At 47.6% G+C, this 16,310-nt stretch overlaps 1 long non-coding RNA gene across 4 annotated transcripts; it reads left to right on the top strand.

Annotated features, from left to right (window-relative positions):
* Positions 1 to 229: 229 nt before the first annotated feature.
* Positions 230 to 16,301, top strand: LOC135308775 (uncharacterized). Of its 4 annotated transcripts, none has more exons than XR_010369152.1 (5): positions 230 to 1,434; positions 1,612 to 1,701; positions 8,113 to 8,194; positions 8,284 to 8,452; positions 12,425 to 14,566. It is a non-coding gene; the product is annotated as an uncharacterized LOC135308775 (long non-coding RNA). The 4 variants fall into 4 exon arrangements; XR_010369151.1 differs by adding an exon at positions 15,326 to 16,301 and having other exon boundaries at positions 232 to 1,701; positions 12,425 to 12,629; XR_010369150.1 differs by having other exon boundaries at positions 232 to 1,701.
* The last annotated feature ends 9 nt before the right edge of the window (positions 16,302 to 16,310 follow it).

Raw genomic sequence — 16,310 nt, 5'->3', positions numbered from 1 at the left:
ATCTATTTTTCTGTCACTGCTCTGTCTGTGTAAGGAAGTATGTGGAGCTATTTGACTGTTAATTAATTTTAATGAACGAGACTGCACCCGGCTGAGAGCCGTATCCTGCTGCAAGCAGAGTGGGATGCGGTGCCTTCCCACACGGAGCTGCATTGCCCCAGCAGCAGTGCAGTGACCTGCTGCAATGTGCTCTACCCAGGGCAGAGCATCACAGCCTCTCAGGCGTGAGGAACGTGGCAGCTGTGCTGCTTGGGAGGCTCTCAGGAAGCAAAATGCCATCAAGATTGAAGTGGAGCTGAGCAGCTCCTGCAGCCTCCCAGAAGGCATTCAGGGCTTCTAGGAAGTCCCAGGGGATTCTGGCTCAAAGGCTCTGGAGGTCTCCTGAGGAGGGTACTCAGACTCCCTTCACTTGATGTGCTCATCCCTACAGAGCAGGTATGGAGGTTCTGAGGCATTCTTTGGAAAAGGATGGAAACAAGACAGAAGGGATCCTAATTCTCAAGTGTGGGATCTGCTCCAGTGGGGGACATCTTGGCTGATGGTTTTCTCAGTGAGCTGGATGGGAATGATCTGACACAGGCAACCAGAGAGACAGGATTGTTCTGGGAATGGGTAAGGAGAGGTGAGGGAGTGGAGAGCTATGGCCCCCAGGGGCAGAAGCCCAGCGGGGAGGCCGGTTGTCCAGGATAGCTCAACGAGGGTCCAGGATCGCCCAGCGGGGGGTTCAGGCAGCCCAGGCAGCTATAGTGATTTGCAGTCAGCTCTTTAGTGATTTCAGCTCTTTTAGCTCGCCTGGGGCCGTCACCCTGGGTATCGCCGCAGCAGACGCAGAGAGAGAGAGAGAAGCGCTGTGTGGGTTCCGCAGGGTTCTTTATTGGGGTCCCCGCGAAGGGTCCATTGACAGCTCTCCTCTGCCGAACCGGGCAGAGCTAGGGGTTTTTATACCTTACAGGGGGATTGAAAACTGTCCAATAGTAAGGGTCAGGGGAAAGTGACCTATGGATATACAGAGAGATAACAGGGTCCGAAAGGCGGAAGAGAGGGGCTTCTAAACCCTTAGTCATGCTGACTTGGTATTTCCTAGCTCAGGCTTCTGTTCTCCAAGGCCTTGCAGGCCTTGTGCCTGCTACAGAGAGTGGAAAATTTTAAGGAGAGTCAACTGGAGCAAAGGAAAGGGGATGAGAAATTAAAATAGGTTGAAAAAGGGGGCAGGGGGTGTCAGACCTAAACAGAAAATAGCTGGGAAGGAGGGGGGATTGTCCCCAATGTGTGAAGTTCATAAACCAACAAGGAGGGTGGAACTCTTTGATAATTCTCCCCAATTTCCATTTTGCATCCCAGACTTGTGAACTCCCTCCACTGTGTCCTGAGTAAAGACCAGGGACAAAGCAGCAGAAAGCTACCTTCTGCCAGAGCAAGAAAACAGAAAGGCAAGTAGGAATTGTGAGGAAACCCATCAACCAGTATGGGGAGACACCCATCACACATCCCTGCTCCCTCCCTAGATCACATGCTGGCATCCAGGTCTCACAGCTTGTTCCACAGACGCTTCCATTCATCTCCCTGGGTACCACCAACATCACAGTCTCCTTTCCTGTCTCTTTCATCCAGAGGCTCCCCCTGCTCACTGAAGTCCCCAAAGCCACATTGGCCTTCAATACAACTTTTGCCTTCACTGCTGAGAAGCCTCATGAGCCATCTGTGAGTATTGCTAACCAACACAAATAATTTTGCTGGCACCCAAAAGAGTCAAAGTATGTGGCCTCCAGGACCACCCCACGTGGTATGGGGTGGGACTGTGCCTTCATTACGTACGGGGACAAGTCATTTCTGAGTCAGTGCTTTGTGGGTATAGATTATAAGAAAGACAAAGATTTCATCTGCTTTTTTGCTTGTCTAGAATAAACCTTTGACATGTGCAAAAGCTATTTTATTGCTGGCCTGGTACAAAAATCCTGAACCAGCTTCAAGGGCCAAAAAGGTGATTATAGTCTTTAAAGCAGAATTAATTCTTAAACTGTTCCCAAAATATGCCTGACAAACTAACCTAAGCCAGATGAGTTGGCTGTGCTCATGGTAAAAGGAAACCTCTGTGCAGAGGAAACAGCCCTGCTTTGCTTTTCCAGAAGAATATCTGCATTTGAAAGAAATAATTTATTGGGAAATATGTACAGTACAGTAAAATAGCAAAATGAGACATTCAATGAGGCTTCTATATAAAGCTGTGCCCTTTGCCTCTAGTGGATAATGAATACAAATGATATAAAGAAGCAATGAACATTCAATGTTTTATATTTTAAATACATTTGTGTGGAAAACAATGTGGCACAGAAAAAGGACTGAAGGGTTCTCCAAGATAATGCCAGAAGCTGTGAGATGTTAGCAGCTGTCGTATAAGTTTCAAGGTGTAGGTTTTTAATTTTCTCTTACGAATTGCAGAAGCAGTCGTGAAAACTGTCATTAAAATTCATGGCAAGGAAAGTAAACTTACATTAAAACCTACCCTGTTCTTCTCTGAATTCTTGGTACTGACTAGGAAGTGTCTGCTTCTCAGCCAAAACCTTACCTACACAATCTGATTTAGTCTCTAGGCTCTGTTAAACTGGAGTTTTCATATATCACATCCTTAAATCCAGAGTACAAAGGAAAAAGAAACTTAAAAATTGCAACCTAGATTTTCAAACCAGCAAGCCATGATGTTAAGAGGTTTCATTTGCCATATTTTTTTGGAATGAAAAGAGAAGAAAAAGCAGAGCAAATATGAAGAGATTTGTTTATAAGTAAAGAAAAATAAATAAGCCTCCTCTCCCTTCCTCCTAGGTATAGATATGCATTTATTATATGTATATGTGTATGTATATGTACACACACTTAGGTATTGCTACTTTTAATCTAAAAACAAGTTTACCAGCTTATTTCTAGCCTCTCCCTGAAGGAGTCAGTATTTACAGCAATGTATGCATGAAAGGATGCCAGTATAAATGGTGAGCACCTGGTCCACGAGTGGTTGGATGTGCAGAGCCACTGAGCCCAGCAAACAAAATGAGGAGACAGCTCTCAGAGCAGCATTTCCTCATGCTGCCTCTTGTTCCCATGCCTGCATGCCTGTAAGTGACAATTTGCAGAGGTGGGCTGAGTTTGCAGGGCAGCCCCTGCCCCAGGTGTGGAAAGGATTGGCAAGGCTGCTGCAGTGGGTGAGGGCTCCTGGCTGGGCACCAGGCCATGGTGCAGCAGCAGCGCTCACGGCCCAGCCAGGATGGGCAGGGGGGGTGGCACCTCCAGGGACACTGAAACCAGAGTATGAGGTGGAGCACTTGTGGGGCTGCTCTTTAGACTGAAGCTGCCTGACAGTCTGTTGGTCAATTCGGCAAGCAGAGGAAATCAAAGGCACGGTAAGCATGCTCAGTTTCCACTCTGTATTCACATTTGGCCAAATTAATCACAGCTAAGTCAGTTAGTGGAGTGTTAGGTTCAAGAAGGGTGTTTCTTATCTCTTCACAGAGGTACATGCACACATCCTCCTCACCATGGAGGATGTCTTTCCTACCCTCCCTCTTTGTTCCTCTCTCCCCTCTGTTGAAAATAAGCCCTCCAGGCCAGTCATTTTTGTTTATATATAGCAAGAGGATAGTAAGGCCTCCTTCCAATGTGCATTTAATGCCCTCTTGACCCATCCCTCCCTCCTAGCACTTGGTCCCACCCCATCCCCATGTCCTTTCTCCTTCTCCAATTGTAGGGATTTTCATTGCTGTGAAAGGACAATGGAAACTGAGCTGCTATTGAAAAAAAGACTGATTTGTTTTTTCTTTGCTGGGCTGTTTTTGACATGGATCATTTCCCAATTCAGTTCCTCAGACTGCTTTGATGGCACAACAGAGTGGATGGAGCAGTGAGGGGAACCAGGCTGGGGGTCAGGATGGGTTGGAGAGTGGTAAGACTGCTGTTGCTACAAAACAGAAAAGGGAAAGTAAAAAGAAAAAAATAAAGGAAAGGAAAAGAAAAGAAAAAAGAAAAGAAAAGAAAAGAAAAGAAAAGAAAAGAAAAGAAAAGAAAAGAAAAGAAAAGAAAAGAAAAGAAAAGAAAAGAAAAGAAAAGAAAAGAAAAGAAAGAAAAGAAAAGAAAAGCGCTAAATCACAGCCAAAGCACAGTGTGCTTTAAATCCAACTTGGATTTAAAAGTCAAGCACCATCTTCTGCAGCAGTTACATTCCTCTGCATGTTTACTTCTGGCCAAATTTCCTGAGAGCAGAGGCAGCATTCACCAAGTTTGATTTCTTTAGGCTCTCTCCTGTGGATTTTCTTCTATGTTGAGCATTAGGAAAAGATGAGAAATCTTGAGGCTTCACACAGGTTGTGGATATTCCCCTTCCTGGGATTACTTGCACATGGAGGCAGCAGGGAGCCCTGGGACCCCTTGCAGGTCAGAGGTAACACACACATCACTCACCTTGATGCTCTGGGATAGGGGTGCCCAGGAAGCAGTGCAGTCATGGGCTCAGCTATGGAAGTTTCCATCTACTTGGGCTTCCTCAGCTCAGGACAGCTGCTCCCAAGGATTCCTGTGAGAGGGGGTCAGGGGTCAGCAAGGGTGCAACCAGCAGGTCCCAAAGCATGGTCAGGGTGCCTACTGTCACAGCCCCAACTCTGTCACAGTGGATTTTCTGTAGGACTTTTTTGTCCTGCTGGCAGGGGCCTGCTCAGGGATGCCAGCAAATGATTCAAGTCACCCTGTAACATGGTTTGTATCAGTCATGGGTTTGGCCAGCAGTAGTGGCATTCAGCTAATGTTCCTGAGCCTCAGAGATGAGAGAGGAGCCTGTCTGCCAGCTGAGTTTCAGGTCCTCCCTGGCCCTGCAAGCTCTGGGAGAACAATAGGAACCCTTGGCCCACACGGGTAGTTGTTTGGGGCAGTGTTTCAAGGAGTGTAATTTTTGTTTTGGCTGTTTGGTTACATGTCTCCTCTTGGATGTTTATGCTGAACAAAAGGCACTTGTTCTCTCACTGACTTCAATGAGCTTGAGTCCAGCTGGATTTGTGCTCTAGGTGTAGAGTGCCAACAAATACCCCCATCAGCAGCCCCATTCGGAGAGAACCCAGGGACAGCACTGGCCTGGGCACACCCTGCTGTCAGTGTGCTCTCAGGAGCAGGAATGAAAACAATTTGCAAACACCCTCACTGGAGTGGGTCTGGGTACCAAACCCAGAGGGCAGCTCTTGGGGCTCTCTGCATTGGGAAATGCTTTGATGCACTGTGTGCCCAGGATGTTCAAGTTTATCCTCTAGCTGCCAAGTAACCTGCTTGTCTGCTTTAATTTGCTAAGCCTTTTTATTTTTAAGAAATTCTTTATTTATTTAAAAACTGCACATTTCCAATTAGTTCACTCTGCTCCTTTCTTGCCCTTCTCCCACACGTCCTATAGCAGGAGCCTCAGCTCACAAGCCGGAACACCAGTAAGGGTGCAAACACAAAATAGGGCCTACAGCTGCCAAGCACAGACAGGCACACTGAGTGGGTGCCTCTACAGGGCAGGCAGGCTCCAGAGACGGTGATTCAGCGGCGGGCAGACAAACATGCAGGGCAGACAAACATGCAGGCTCCTGCCACGGTCTGTGTGCAGGGGAGAGCAGCGGGGTTGCCAGGGGCTGTGTGCTGGAGTCCCAGGCCCTATGGAGCTGCCCTGGCACTTGATGTCAGCACTGGAACATTATTAAGCAGGGCATGGGCTCAGTTTACTTTTACTCCTGCTGTCAGCCTTCATAAGCCAAGATGTTCTAAGTTGTCCTTATCCTCGAATTAATAAATTCTGCTCTGTAAGACTGTAAACACAGGAAAAGAACTCTACTAGAAAAAAACACCCAAAAATTCAGACTGGTGCTGTGCAGTAAGGACATTCGTTTTCCTGACAGGATATGGGATCAGAGTTTAAAAATATGCATTATGAGACATATGTTGGGGGCGAGGGGGTCAGTAGACAAATCAAGCCCATTGTTGGCTGAGCAGGAGAGCCTGTGAGAAGAGACAGTTCGGCAGCAGGTCCCGGCAGCGTTCCTGAAGCCGCGGCTGCAGGTGGGCGAGAAGGCCGTGCAGGGTCGGCTGAGGCGAGGCTGGGCTGGCTGAGATGAGGCTGGGCTGGCTGAGGCGAGGCTGGGATGGCTGAGATGAGGCTGGGATGGCTGAGGTGAGGCTGGGCTGGCTGAGGTGCGGCTGGGCTGGCTGAGGTGCGGCTGGGCTGGCTGAGGTGCGGCTGGGCTGGCTGAGGTGAGGCTGGGCTGGCTGAGATGAGGCTGGGCTGGCTGAGGTGAGGCTGGGCTGGCTGAGGTGAGGCTGGGATGGCTGAGGTGAGGCTGGGATGGCTGAGGTGAGGCTGGGCTGGCTGAGATGAGGCTGGGATGGCTGAGGTGAGGCTGGGCTGGCTGAGGTGAGGCTGGGATGGCTGAGGTGAGGCTGGGATGGCTGAGGTGAGGCTGGGCTGGCTGAGGTGCGGCTGGGCTGGCTGAGGTGCGGCTGGGCTGGCTGAGGTGAGGCTGGGCTGGCTGAGGTGAGGCTGGGATGGCTGAGGTGAGGCTGGGCTGGCTGAGGTGAGGCTGGGCTGGCTGAGGTGAGGCTGGGATGGCTGAGGTGAGGCTGGGCCGGCTGAGGTGAGGCTGGGCTGGCTGAGGTGAGGCTGGGCCGGCTGAGGTGCGGCTGGGCTGGCTGAGGTGCGGCTGGGCTGGCTGAGATGAGGCTGGGCTGGCTGAGGTGAGGCTGGGCTGGCTGAGGTGAGGCTGGGATGGCTGAGGTGAGGCTGGGCCGGCTGAGGTGCGGCTGGGCTGGCTGAGGTGCGGCTGGGCTGGCTGAGATGAGGCTGGGCTGGCTGAGGTGAGGCTGGGCTGGCTGAGGTGAGGCTGGGATGGCTGAGGTGAGGCTGGCTGGGCTGAGGTGAGGCTGGGATGGCTGAGGTGAGGCTGGGATGGCTGAGGTGAGGCTGGGCCAGCTGAGGCGAGGCTGGGATGGCTGAGGCAAGGCTGAGCTGGCTGAGGCAAGGCTGAGCTGGCTGTGCTCCCGCAGGGTCACCACAACCAGGGCCGAGGACAGCTGCAGGGCAATGGCCCCAGGCAAAGCTGCTGCCCCTTAGGCATGGTGCCAGCCGGCCTCAAGGGCAGCCCCACATGGCAGGTGTGATGGCCATGAGCAAACAGTTGCTGGCCATTTCCCTCACACTTGGAGACACAGGGGATGGACTGGCGTCTTGTGCTCCATGGCCACTGTGGGCTGGTAAGGAGAGCCTCCAGCCTCCTCAGCCAGCTTTCACAGAGGCAGGGGAAGCTCCATGGTTATGAACATCCTCTCCCCTTACTCATGTGTCCCAGTGGCATAGTATCTGCTCCAAATGCAAACCTCCTCTTGGGATGTAGCTGATTTTCCCCGACAGAGGTTGGTCATGAAGAGAGTAACCCTGGTGTGGGTGCATTTTTACCTTTGTCTGCGAGGTCCCCTCTCTCAGAGACACAGCACACACACAGCACTGGCTGAGCAAGTGGCTGGCTGCCCCCATGCAGCCCCCAGGCCACACCAGGAGAGAGGTGGGGTCCAGGCAGCAGGCCTGCAGACAAAGCCAGGAAGCTGTTGCTGGTCAGGCATTTCAGGGGAGGGCATGATTTCCACAACAATAAACACATCTGATTATTTGATTAGAGGGAAGACAAGGTCCCCAGGAGGAGGTCTTCACACACAAAAGACAAATAACTTGTGCTCCTGCTGGCAGTGACAGGGCAGGAAGATGAGGGCAATGTCCTATTGAGGCTTTGATCAGCCAGGGTCAAGCATGCAAGCTAACATGGCTGAAGAGGTTCAGGCTGTGGTCCCACTGCAGGACCGTGCCTGGCCCTCTCCCAGCCCTCCCCTTGTCTTTTTTGCAGTCTTTCACCCCTGTCTAGGAAGCAATGTGGGAGCTTCCTGAGACAGATTCTGCCTCCCGACTTCTCCTGGCTTCAGCAAGGCCATGTCCACCCTGAGCTTCTCAGTGCCGGGCATCACAGCACATCCCTGTGATTAACTGATGGTCCTGGATGGAAGCTGGGTAAAGTGTTCAGTGTAAATGTTGTACAGCTGCTCTGTTTCTTTGTAAGACAGGTGCCCCAAAGCCTTGGTGCCCCAATAGCTTGACCCACATGAGTCCCTCCTGCAGAAGAGCCCCAGAGCAGGAAGACACCATGTATGTATAGAAAAGGGTTTGAAGGTCTGAGCTGTACTTTTGTTTTCCCTTGGACAGTATTGTAGAAGTAACTTGTATTTGGCCCACAGAACTGCAGTGCTTGGAAGCAAGAGCAAGAAAGAAATTATTTTGCACTTGAAGACCAGAGTTCTCCAAGATCTTTACAAACACAACAAGTGTGAGAGACCCTTGTTGATCTCCTGTATTGGGGGGAGCACTGACTGAACACAAAAAATCACTGGTACTCCAAAAAGCAAGGTAAGCAAAGAAAAGGGAAAAAAAAAAAAAAAAAAAAAAAAAAAAAAAGAAAGAAACTGTTGTTTCAAGTACAGGTTTCTACACAGAGTTGTATTGCATAGATGCTGTATGTAGATCAATGTGCGGGCAAGCTCTGAGATTCTGGTCCTAGGTTATATCTAAGAGTTTATTTAGTATATATTTTTTTAAAATCTGCTTCTCCCTTTGATGTATGTATGCTCTGCAAGAATTTCTGTGCAGACATAGATGGAATAGGCTGGAGGACTGGAAGTTTGTGCTGTGCATGCTTCATAGCCTCTCTCAGTCCCCAAGCACTTTTCAAGCTGTCTGAGTGGCCAAGGCCACAAGGAAATGCTTGCCAGTCTGTTTGTCATCTCACACCCTCAGTAAATCATCCCAGTATCATCTGGCTCAGAGCTCTTAGAAATCTGGACAACCTTGACAGAAAGTGTGGGTAATGGGCTGGGAAATCCAGCAGAAGAGTTTTGGGGAACATGAGACCGCAAGATACAAGTCTTCCCTGATCTGCCGCAAGACCTTAGGTCTCTGCCCAAGAGTGCAGCTAGAAAGCAGCCCCTTAAATGGATGTCACATCAGAGATATTGACTTACCAGTGGCCTTGGTACAATTACCCATGAAACTTCAACCCGGGATATGAGTATCACTAAGAGACAAACAATCCCATCTGCAGTCTGCCCCTTTGAGATGTCTTCTCTGTTTATAGAAAAGAAGGGGGTGGTGAGCGTCTGTTAAAATGTGTAACTTCCTGGCATAATCTTTGAGGAGTCACATATTTTAGTGGGACTCGTCAATCAAAACTGTCTAATGGCACAGCGGTCAATGCTCCTCGCAGTGGCTGTGGCAAAGGAACAGGGATGCTACAAATAACTTTTCTGTCCCAAAATTTTTTGACTTATTTTGGGGTGTATATGTAAAGGGAACACTAATATTTCACGTGGCTGGTGCCCTGCAACCAGTGCACCCCTGGGGAAGCAGAGATCTCTGGAAACCTGCAGGCAGAGTAGAGGGGGGAGACCACAACCTCAGGGAGCAAAGAAAATTTTGCAAAGCAAAAAGAGATGCTTCTGTAACCTCCCATAGTAGTTACCAGCTCTGAGGCAATTGCCAGAAGAATCACTAGGTTCGGCTTAAGTTAATGAAAAAAAACAGGGAAGAAAGTTGTCCTTTCCAACCTGCACCCACATTCTTATTTACCTTGGGCAAAAATAAAACATGCCTAGATATGAATTCTGCACCAGAAGTAGTATTTTACACCAACTCACAGAGGGTAAATGACTTCTTGTGGTATATAGCAGTGGGAATTCAGGCATGTAATGTAATAACAAGAAAGGATTTTTAGATTTGTCTCAGAAACCCTGCTAGCTCAGACATTATAAAAAAGAATGCCAGACTTATATATCTCCATGAACATAAGACAAGAGTAAAACTTTCTTAAAAAGAGTGAAATACGTCTCCAGTTTGAGAAGAGCTGTCTATTTTGAAAAATTGCTGCAGAAAACATGGGCAAATAGCACCTCACATCTGAACAGCACATTACTGTTCCTCAGTTCTTTACTTGTGTAATTAAATGCTGCATTAAATGCTTAACCAACAACTTTGGTTAGTTTCCTTAGTAAATGTTTCCTTAGTCATTTGCATGGGATGTGACAGCACCAGATCTGAGTCTCAATCAGGGCTTCCAAGCAAAATCACAAAGCAGTTGGTAAGGAAAAGTCTTCTTGTGCTGCCTCTTGGGGTGAAACAGCAACACAACACAGCAGACCAGGATGGGACATGAAAAATACAGAGTGCACTTAGAGCTGACAGCCACAGTGTAATGTGACCCCAGTCACATTGGTATTTGATTAGCAAACACGATTGGGAAACAGCCCTGCTCTTAGGAGAAAGAAATCTTTCATATCCCCTACAATCAAGCCCTTAGCTTTGTTTTATCAGGGAGATGGCATCTGGATGTTTCAGCAGAACGGGCTGTTCTACAAGAGCACATTGCCCCCCGTGTGTCCCTGTGCACAGGACTTTCTCCAGGGGGCCGGATGAAGGAGAAGCAGCCTGCAGCAGTCCCAAGGAGGTCTGTGCCAGACTCCCGAGTGCCCACTGTGCGCAGGGCTGAGACCATCACACTGCAGAGAGGGAGAGCTTCTGAATTTGTGTGCTAGGCTTTTTAGTTCGGTTATTGGAAGGTGACTGGTGGGTGAGAGGAACACAAAATTTGTGTGCTGCTGCAGGGTCAGCAGACCAAGCCACCAGTGTTGAGCTCCATCTCTCTCTGTGGGGTCTAACAGAAGGACAACCAACAAGTTTTCTTCTCCTCCACCTCCTCGTCCCAAGGCTGCAAATGGCAAGTTCATCCTGCACATGAGCACAGACACTTGCTAACCTCTCTAGGGAGGAACTCAGTATAGCCAACCATCATGAAAGAATCTTTTTAGGGGACAAAATTAGAGGCTCCAGCTTTCCTCTTCTCCTTCCTCACCCACCTTTCCCCCATCCCCCCCACTGCTGCACCACACGTCTGTAATATTTTATTTCAATCCACTTTGTTTTGCTTCTGAAATCTGTCTCGCTCCCTCTGTCCAGACATTTCATTTCCCTTGGAGACAGGTAAATAAGTAAATAACTGTAGTCAAAGCCCTGTGTGAGTGCCAAAGCCTGGAGTGCTAGGAAGCAACTAGTGTGTCTGATTTTCCAGTGAAAGTCCAGGTGCAATCTCGGCAGCGCGGCTACTGTCTGCCTTTCAAGCAGATGTCTTCATCTAAAGCCCCCGCCACCACCCCACTCCCTTTGTGCATCCTCACAGGGAGGAAGGGAGTGGGAGACAATATAAATTAATATCTATTGGAATGACAGCAGCTGGTGCCTTGCATAGCTGCAAACACGTGTCTTAGAAGTAGAGTGATTAGTCGTAAAACTGTAGAGCTGAATGTTTATGCTTGATCAATTACAGGAAAACAATAGATGGTGTTTTTGTCCAAGTGGGAGGAGTGAGGGGAGGGAGGCTTCAGCCATGAGATGATTTTATTCTTTTTTTTTTTTTTTGTAATGATAGCTTCAGAGAATATGGGGTCTAGTTACCAAAGAGGCTGGCAAATGGCTGCTTCTGAGAAACCCACTGGTTGCAGGCAGCACTTAGCAGTCTAAACCTCACACAGATCTTTTTTTTCCAAACTTCTTAACATTTATGAGAGATGGATTCAAAGCAAGGAGCATGTGGGAATGAATTAGGCAAAGCTTTCTAGTGCACAAGCATGTATGCATTATGTGTAGAGGCCTTCAGCTGGAAGGAGTAATTTTTGTCTGTTTCTACACTTAGAGCCTCTCCTACTGCCCCAGTGAAGCAGAAATGCTCCTGTCAGAGCAGTGTCATGTTAGTGGCTGCAGCGTGGCACAGGACTGTGCCTTCAGCTCCAGTTCCAATTCCTTAACAGCACTAATTGCAAACACAGTCTGTGTCACTCCCCACATCCGCAAAAAGAAAAAGAAAAAAAAAAAAAGAGTTACATTTTGCAATAATTCTAATGGAAATGCTAATGGGATGAACAGCAATATGAGGCCAGTGGGTGACCCAGCAATTTCATCTGTGCTGGCAACGGATGACCATCTAAACCATGTTCGGGTAATTCTTCCACTCATTAGCAGCACAATAACTCATACACACAAATCCATAGGCATTTGCTATAATTTTTTAACATGGCTGGAAATAGAAGTAAGCACATGCAGTATGCAAGCGTTACAGCATGTGTTGGCTGTAAATCTGTCTGGAAGTGGCCTGATTCTGTTCCTGGTTAGAGCAGTGGGAATTTTGCCATTGACTTCAATAGAAGTAGGATGGGATTTTTTTGGACTTATTTTAAAGTGGGGCTTTGTTTCTTTGGAACAAAGTTTTCAGATTCACAGCTACATTTCACTGCTTGGCTTGAACTCACATCAATTCACCTTTCATGTGTTTAACAGATGGGGCTTCTTTGCTGCTCACCTTCTGTTTGGCATGAGCACGGTAACCAGTCTCCACTGGGTGACAGCCACCTGTGACTGTGCTGGGGGACTGAGCTGAGAGAAGGAGGGATCTCACATGGACATCTCTGGGCACCTTTGATTCAAACGTGCAAGAGCACTTGGAAGAGAAAGCCACTGCTTTCATGTTTTCAGCAGGTGAAAGGTAAAAATATTTCTTAGAGCACCTAAGATTGAGGTGAGTGGTGGTGAGGAGCATGGGGACCTCTGCTCTGCCTGCAATGGGTCTAGTATTTCTGTGTTGTGTGATGTAAAATGGCGTGAATTGCGATCACTATGGCTTTCCCAAACTACCTGTAGCCCTTAGGGATAGCACTGTGTGGCAAGTGCTAGGATATATCTATATACATTTGGTTAAATGTGTAAGGAAGAGGCTTATATATGGTATATTACCATGTGTTTCTCTGCTGCTGCCACAGCAACTTTTGAACCATTTCATCAGAAATACAAAGCTCCTGCAAGAGTTCTAAAAACAGCTGGGGTGATAGAGGGACCATGTTAGTGCCACCATGGCAGAAAAAGCCTCAGCTTGACCTTTATTCTACATCCATGAATCCAGCCACATGCTAAGCACCTCTAGGACAGCTGCATCCCATTGCTCACACAACTAATTGCTTCATTGATTTTCATTTCTGGTGGCCGCAGTAGGAGGAGCCCAGCTCTTCTCATCAAAGACTGCAGTTTCATACTGCTCTTTTCTAGCGTTGTCCCTGCTCTCACTTGGCTTCCTTGCTGAGCACTTTCAGCTCCCCCTTCCCAGCTCTGCCTGTGCCCTGCTCCCTACAGAGAGCCATGGGCTCCTCTACCAGCTGTCTTCTCACTTTCCAGGGAGACACCTCTTCTCCTTCACACTTTGCTAGCAGTGTGGTATCTAGGCCCCCTCTCTCATTAGTCACCCACAACATCCTCTCTCAACTGTTGATGCTTTATAGCTTATCCCTCCATCCCCCCCAATATGCAATTCCTATCACAAAAAAAAACAACTTAGGAATGAGACAAATAAATATGTATTATTTCAATAGGAGCCTTACAAACAAAAAGCTTTTGCAACAACTTCCCAGTCAGAACGACAGAGACTATAGTAGGACAGAAAAACCTAAGAAACATCAGCTGTAAAATATATTTAAAAGCCTTTATTCTTTCCTATCATAATGTGGCAAAAGAAACTAAATACAGGTTTCCATTTGTTTAACTAAAAGCTGCCATTCCTCAGTCTCTTTGATGATAATGATACCCAGAGTTAAAATCAAACTGCAGCACACAGGTAGAAAACTTTGAGCTCTGTACCAACTTTGCACAATGTATTATTAATAGCAAGGTTTGTGAACCCAAACGCTCTCAGCTGCTGAGAGCAAGGGGAAACCTGACTGTGCTGGGCTCATGGTTGATGCTGATAAATGCAGCACACTGAGGAGGAAAAAGAAAAACCTGCACCTGAGGATTGTTTGTATTATAGTAACCACTGGATCCACTGTGCTGTGCATGGGGAGAGACCAGTCAGGAGCGCAACATCAAGCAAAGAAGTCAGATAGGGGGTGGGAGGGAAAAAGTTTCAGCTGTCCCATTCTGCTGACATGGAAAGGAAACAAAGTATGGTAAAGGTCTGGTACTACCCACAGGGTTACACTGGGGTAGTTCTTGGGTCACTTGTTGGGCTCAGAATGACCAAAAGACCCTCCTGATTCTCCAAATCTGAAGCTGCATGGCCACAAAACCACCCCTCATTTCAGGGTGTCTGATAACAGTTATTCTAATGCACCTTTTCACTTCAGCAGTTACTTGCTGCTAGGCCCTAGGTTTAAACTTCTGAGAAGCACACCCTGAATTTACAGAGGAGCCACATGCTCCCAATGTCCTGTGAAGGCAGCTGAGCACAAGAGTGTTTTCTCTTCCCTCCTGTAGAAGCTGGCCAGAAAATTATCTGATTCCTGACTTTTGTTCTGCAGTCCCACTTCCCTGGAGGACTATCTGGTGCAGTTATTTGAGGCATGGGCTTCATGGCCACCCTATTGACTGTGAAGCAGCCTTAGTACCATTAATTTCCAGAAGAAGTTGCACTAAAAAAATCAATAAGGTCTGTGTGAAGGAGAGAGGGGTGACTCCTCTTGGGAAAAAAGATCTACTCTGCAATGATAAGGAAGCAGCCCCATCCCCAGAAGGAAAGGGTGATTCCAAAATGTGATTCCAAACATTCACAGAAATGGAAGGGAAGCAGAGTAGGGCTCCCCCAAGATTATGGATTTATTGTCTGGGAAATGGCATAAATGCAAGGTCTGACTTGAGATGTGCACTTATGTCAAAGGGAGGATTAAGAAAACGATCTTCAGCCTGATATATCCAGCAGAACTGTCTCCAGCAAGACCATGGTGCCACTAAGAACTTTGGAGGAAGGGAAGCATGTACATAAGTTCTGTGCCAGACATGCTTTGAAATGTTCTCAAAACACAGGAGTGTTTGGCTGTGGTGAAAACATAGCTCAGCATGGCTTACAGCTATTAGCTGGGATCCTCTAGATCTGTTCTGAGCTGTCTTTTATTAGCAGATTATGTGTGGCTTTTCTGTTATGAGATTGCTTTTTGAGGTCACTGACATGTGCTAGGTGAAGCCAAGTGAAAAGCAATGGTTCCCTTGACATCCTCACCTAAGTGTTCTGTGTTAAAAACCATCTCCAAACAACAATTCAGCAGCATCAGAAGTTCCTACTTCTGATATTGCACAGGCATAGTCAAATGGCAATCTCTCCCTCAACAGTTTACAACTTAACTAAATGCTAAAGTAATCCACAGGCTTGTCATCCATGTTGTATCTGGCTCTTGGTTTTTGTCTGCTTTGTCTCTTCAGATTGTAAACTGTTTGAGGCAAGAACTGTCTCTGAGTCTGTGTTTGGACAGAAGAGAGGTCCTGGTCCTTGCACAGCCAGGTACTATAATAAATACAAGGCACAATAATTTATTTTAAAATGAACATCAAAGAAAATAAAAGATTAAAAGGGAAAGAAAACCTTTCACAGCTCAAGGCTTTCCCCCATGACAGTGCTCCAGAAGAATGTGCTATCTGCTGGAGGGAGCTAACTGCTAACCCCAGTTGCTGGGAGGGCTGTGTGACGTACCACCACGGAAGTCACGCTGGAATGTGCCTGGGATGGGGAGGGAGGGGGAAGAAGGGTGAGGTCAAAAGCTAAACCATGATAAGAAAAAGAGAAATCCCTTTAAAATACACACATGCGTTTTCTTGCCAGAATCTACCAAGCCAACAGCCAAAGCATGGTAATGGCATTTTGTTTATACGAAAAGAGAAATAGCTTCTGTGCTAAGAATATTTTTTTTTTGCCAAGTTTCAGGCAAAGCGGGGGGGTCTAAGTTCCTTGCTGGTTTAAGAATTTGTGTATTTTTAAGGAGGTCTTTTAGTAAGACTGGCCCTTTCTAACACTGAGCACACAGCCCTGTGAGTGCTTACTACAGACCGTGACACACCATGGAAGCCAGCCCGGCAAAGGCAACGTCAGCACTTACAATAAAAGACATCATGCTGGCTTTGCAGGGCTCAGCCACTTGGGTCACATCCAGCCATCAGTGAAGTTGATGGATGAACTTGCACCAGCTTCAGCAGACTTTAAATGAGGCCCTTGGTTTGTGACTCTAACTGAGTAGAGGTCCACAAATGTACCCCTCTAATGCTGTCTATGGAAAATTTGTTGTTGACCCTAACTGGAGTGTAGTCCAAGTGGAGCTTCTCCAGATGAAGCTGGCCATGTGCTGCTCTGTGGGTAGGAAGCACAGTCAGTGAGTGCTTTTGGGTGATTTTAGCAGGTGAATATATACAGAAA

This window comes from Passer domesticus, chromosome 10, assembly GCF_036417665.1.
Source record: "Passer domesticus isolate bPasDom1 chromosome 10, bPasDom1.hap1, whole genome shotgun sequence".
Classification (NCBI taxonomy): Eukaryota; Metazoa; Chordata; class Aves; order Passeriformes; family Passeridae; genus Passer; species Passer domesticus.
This window is presented reverse-complemented; position numbering and strand designations above follow the sequence as displayed.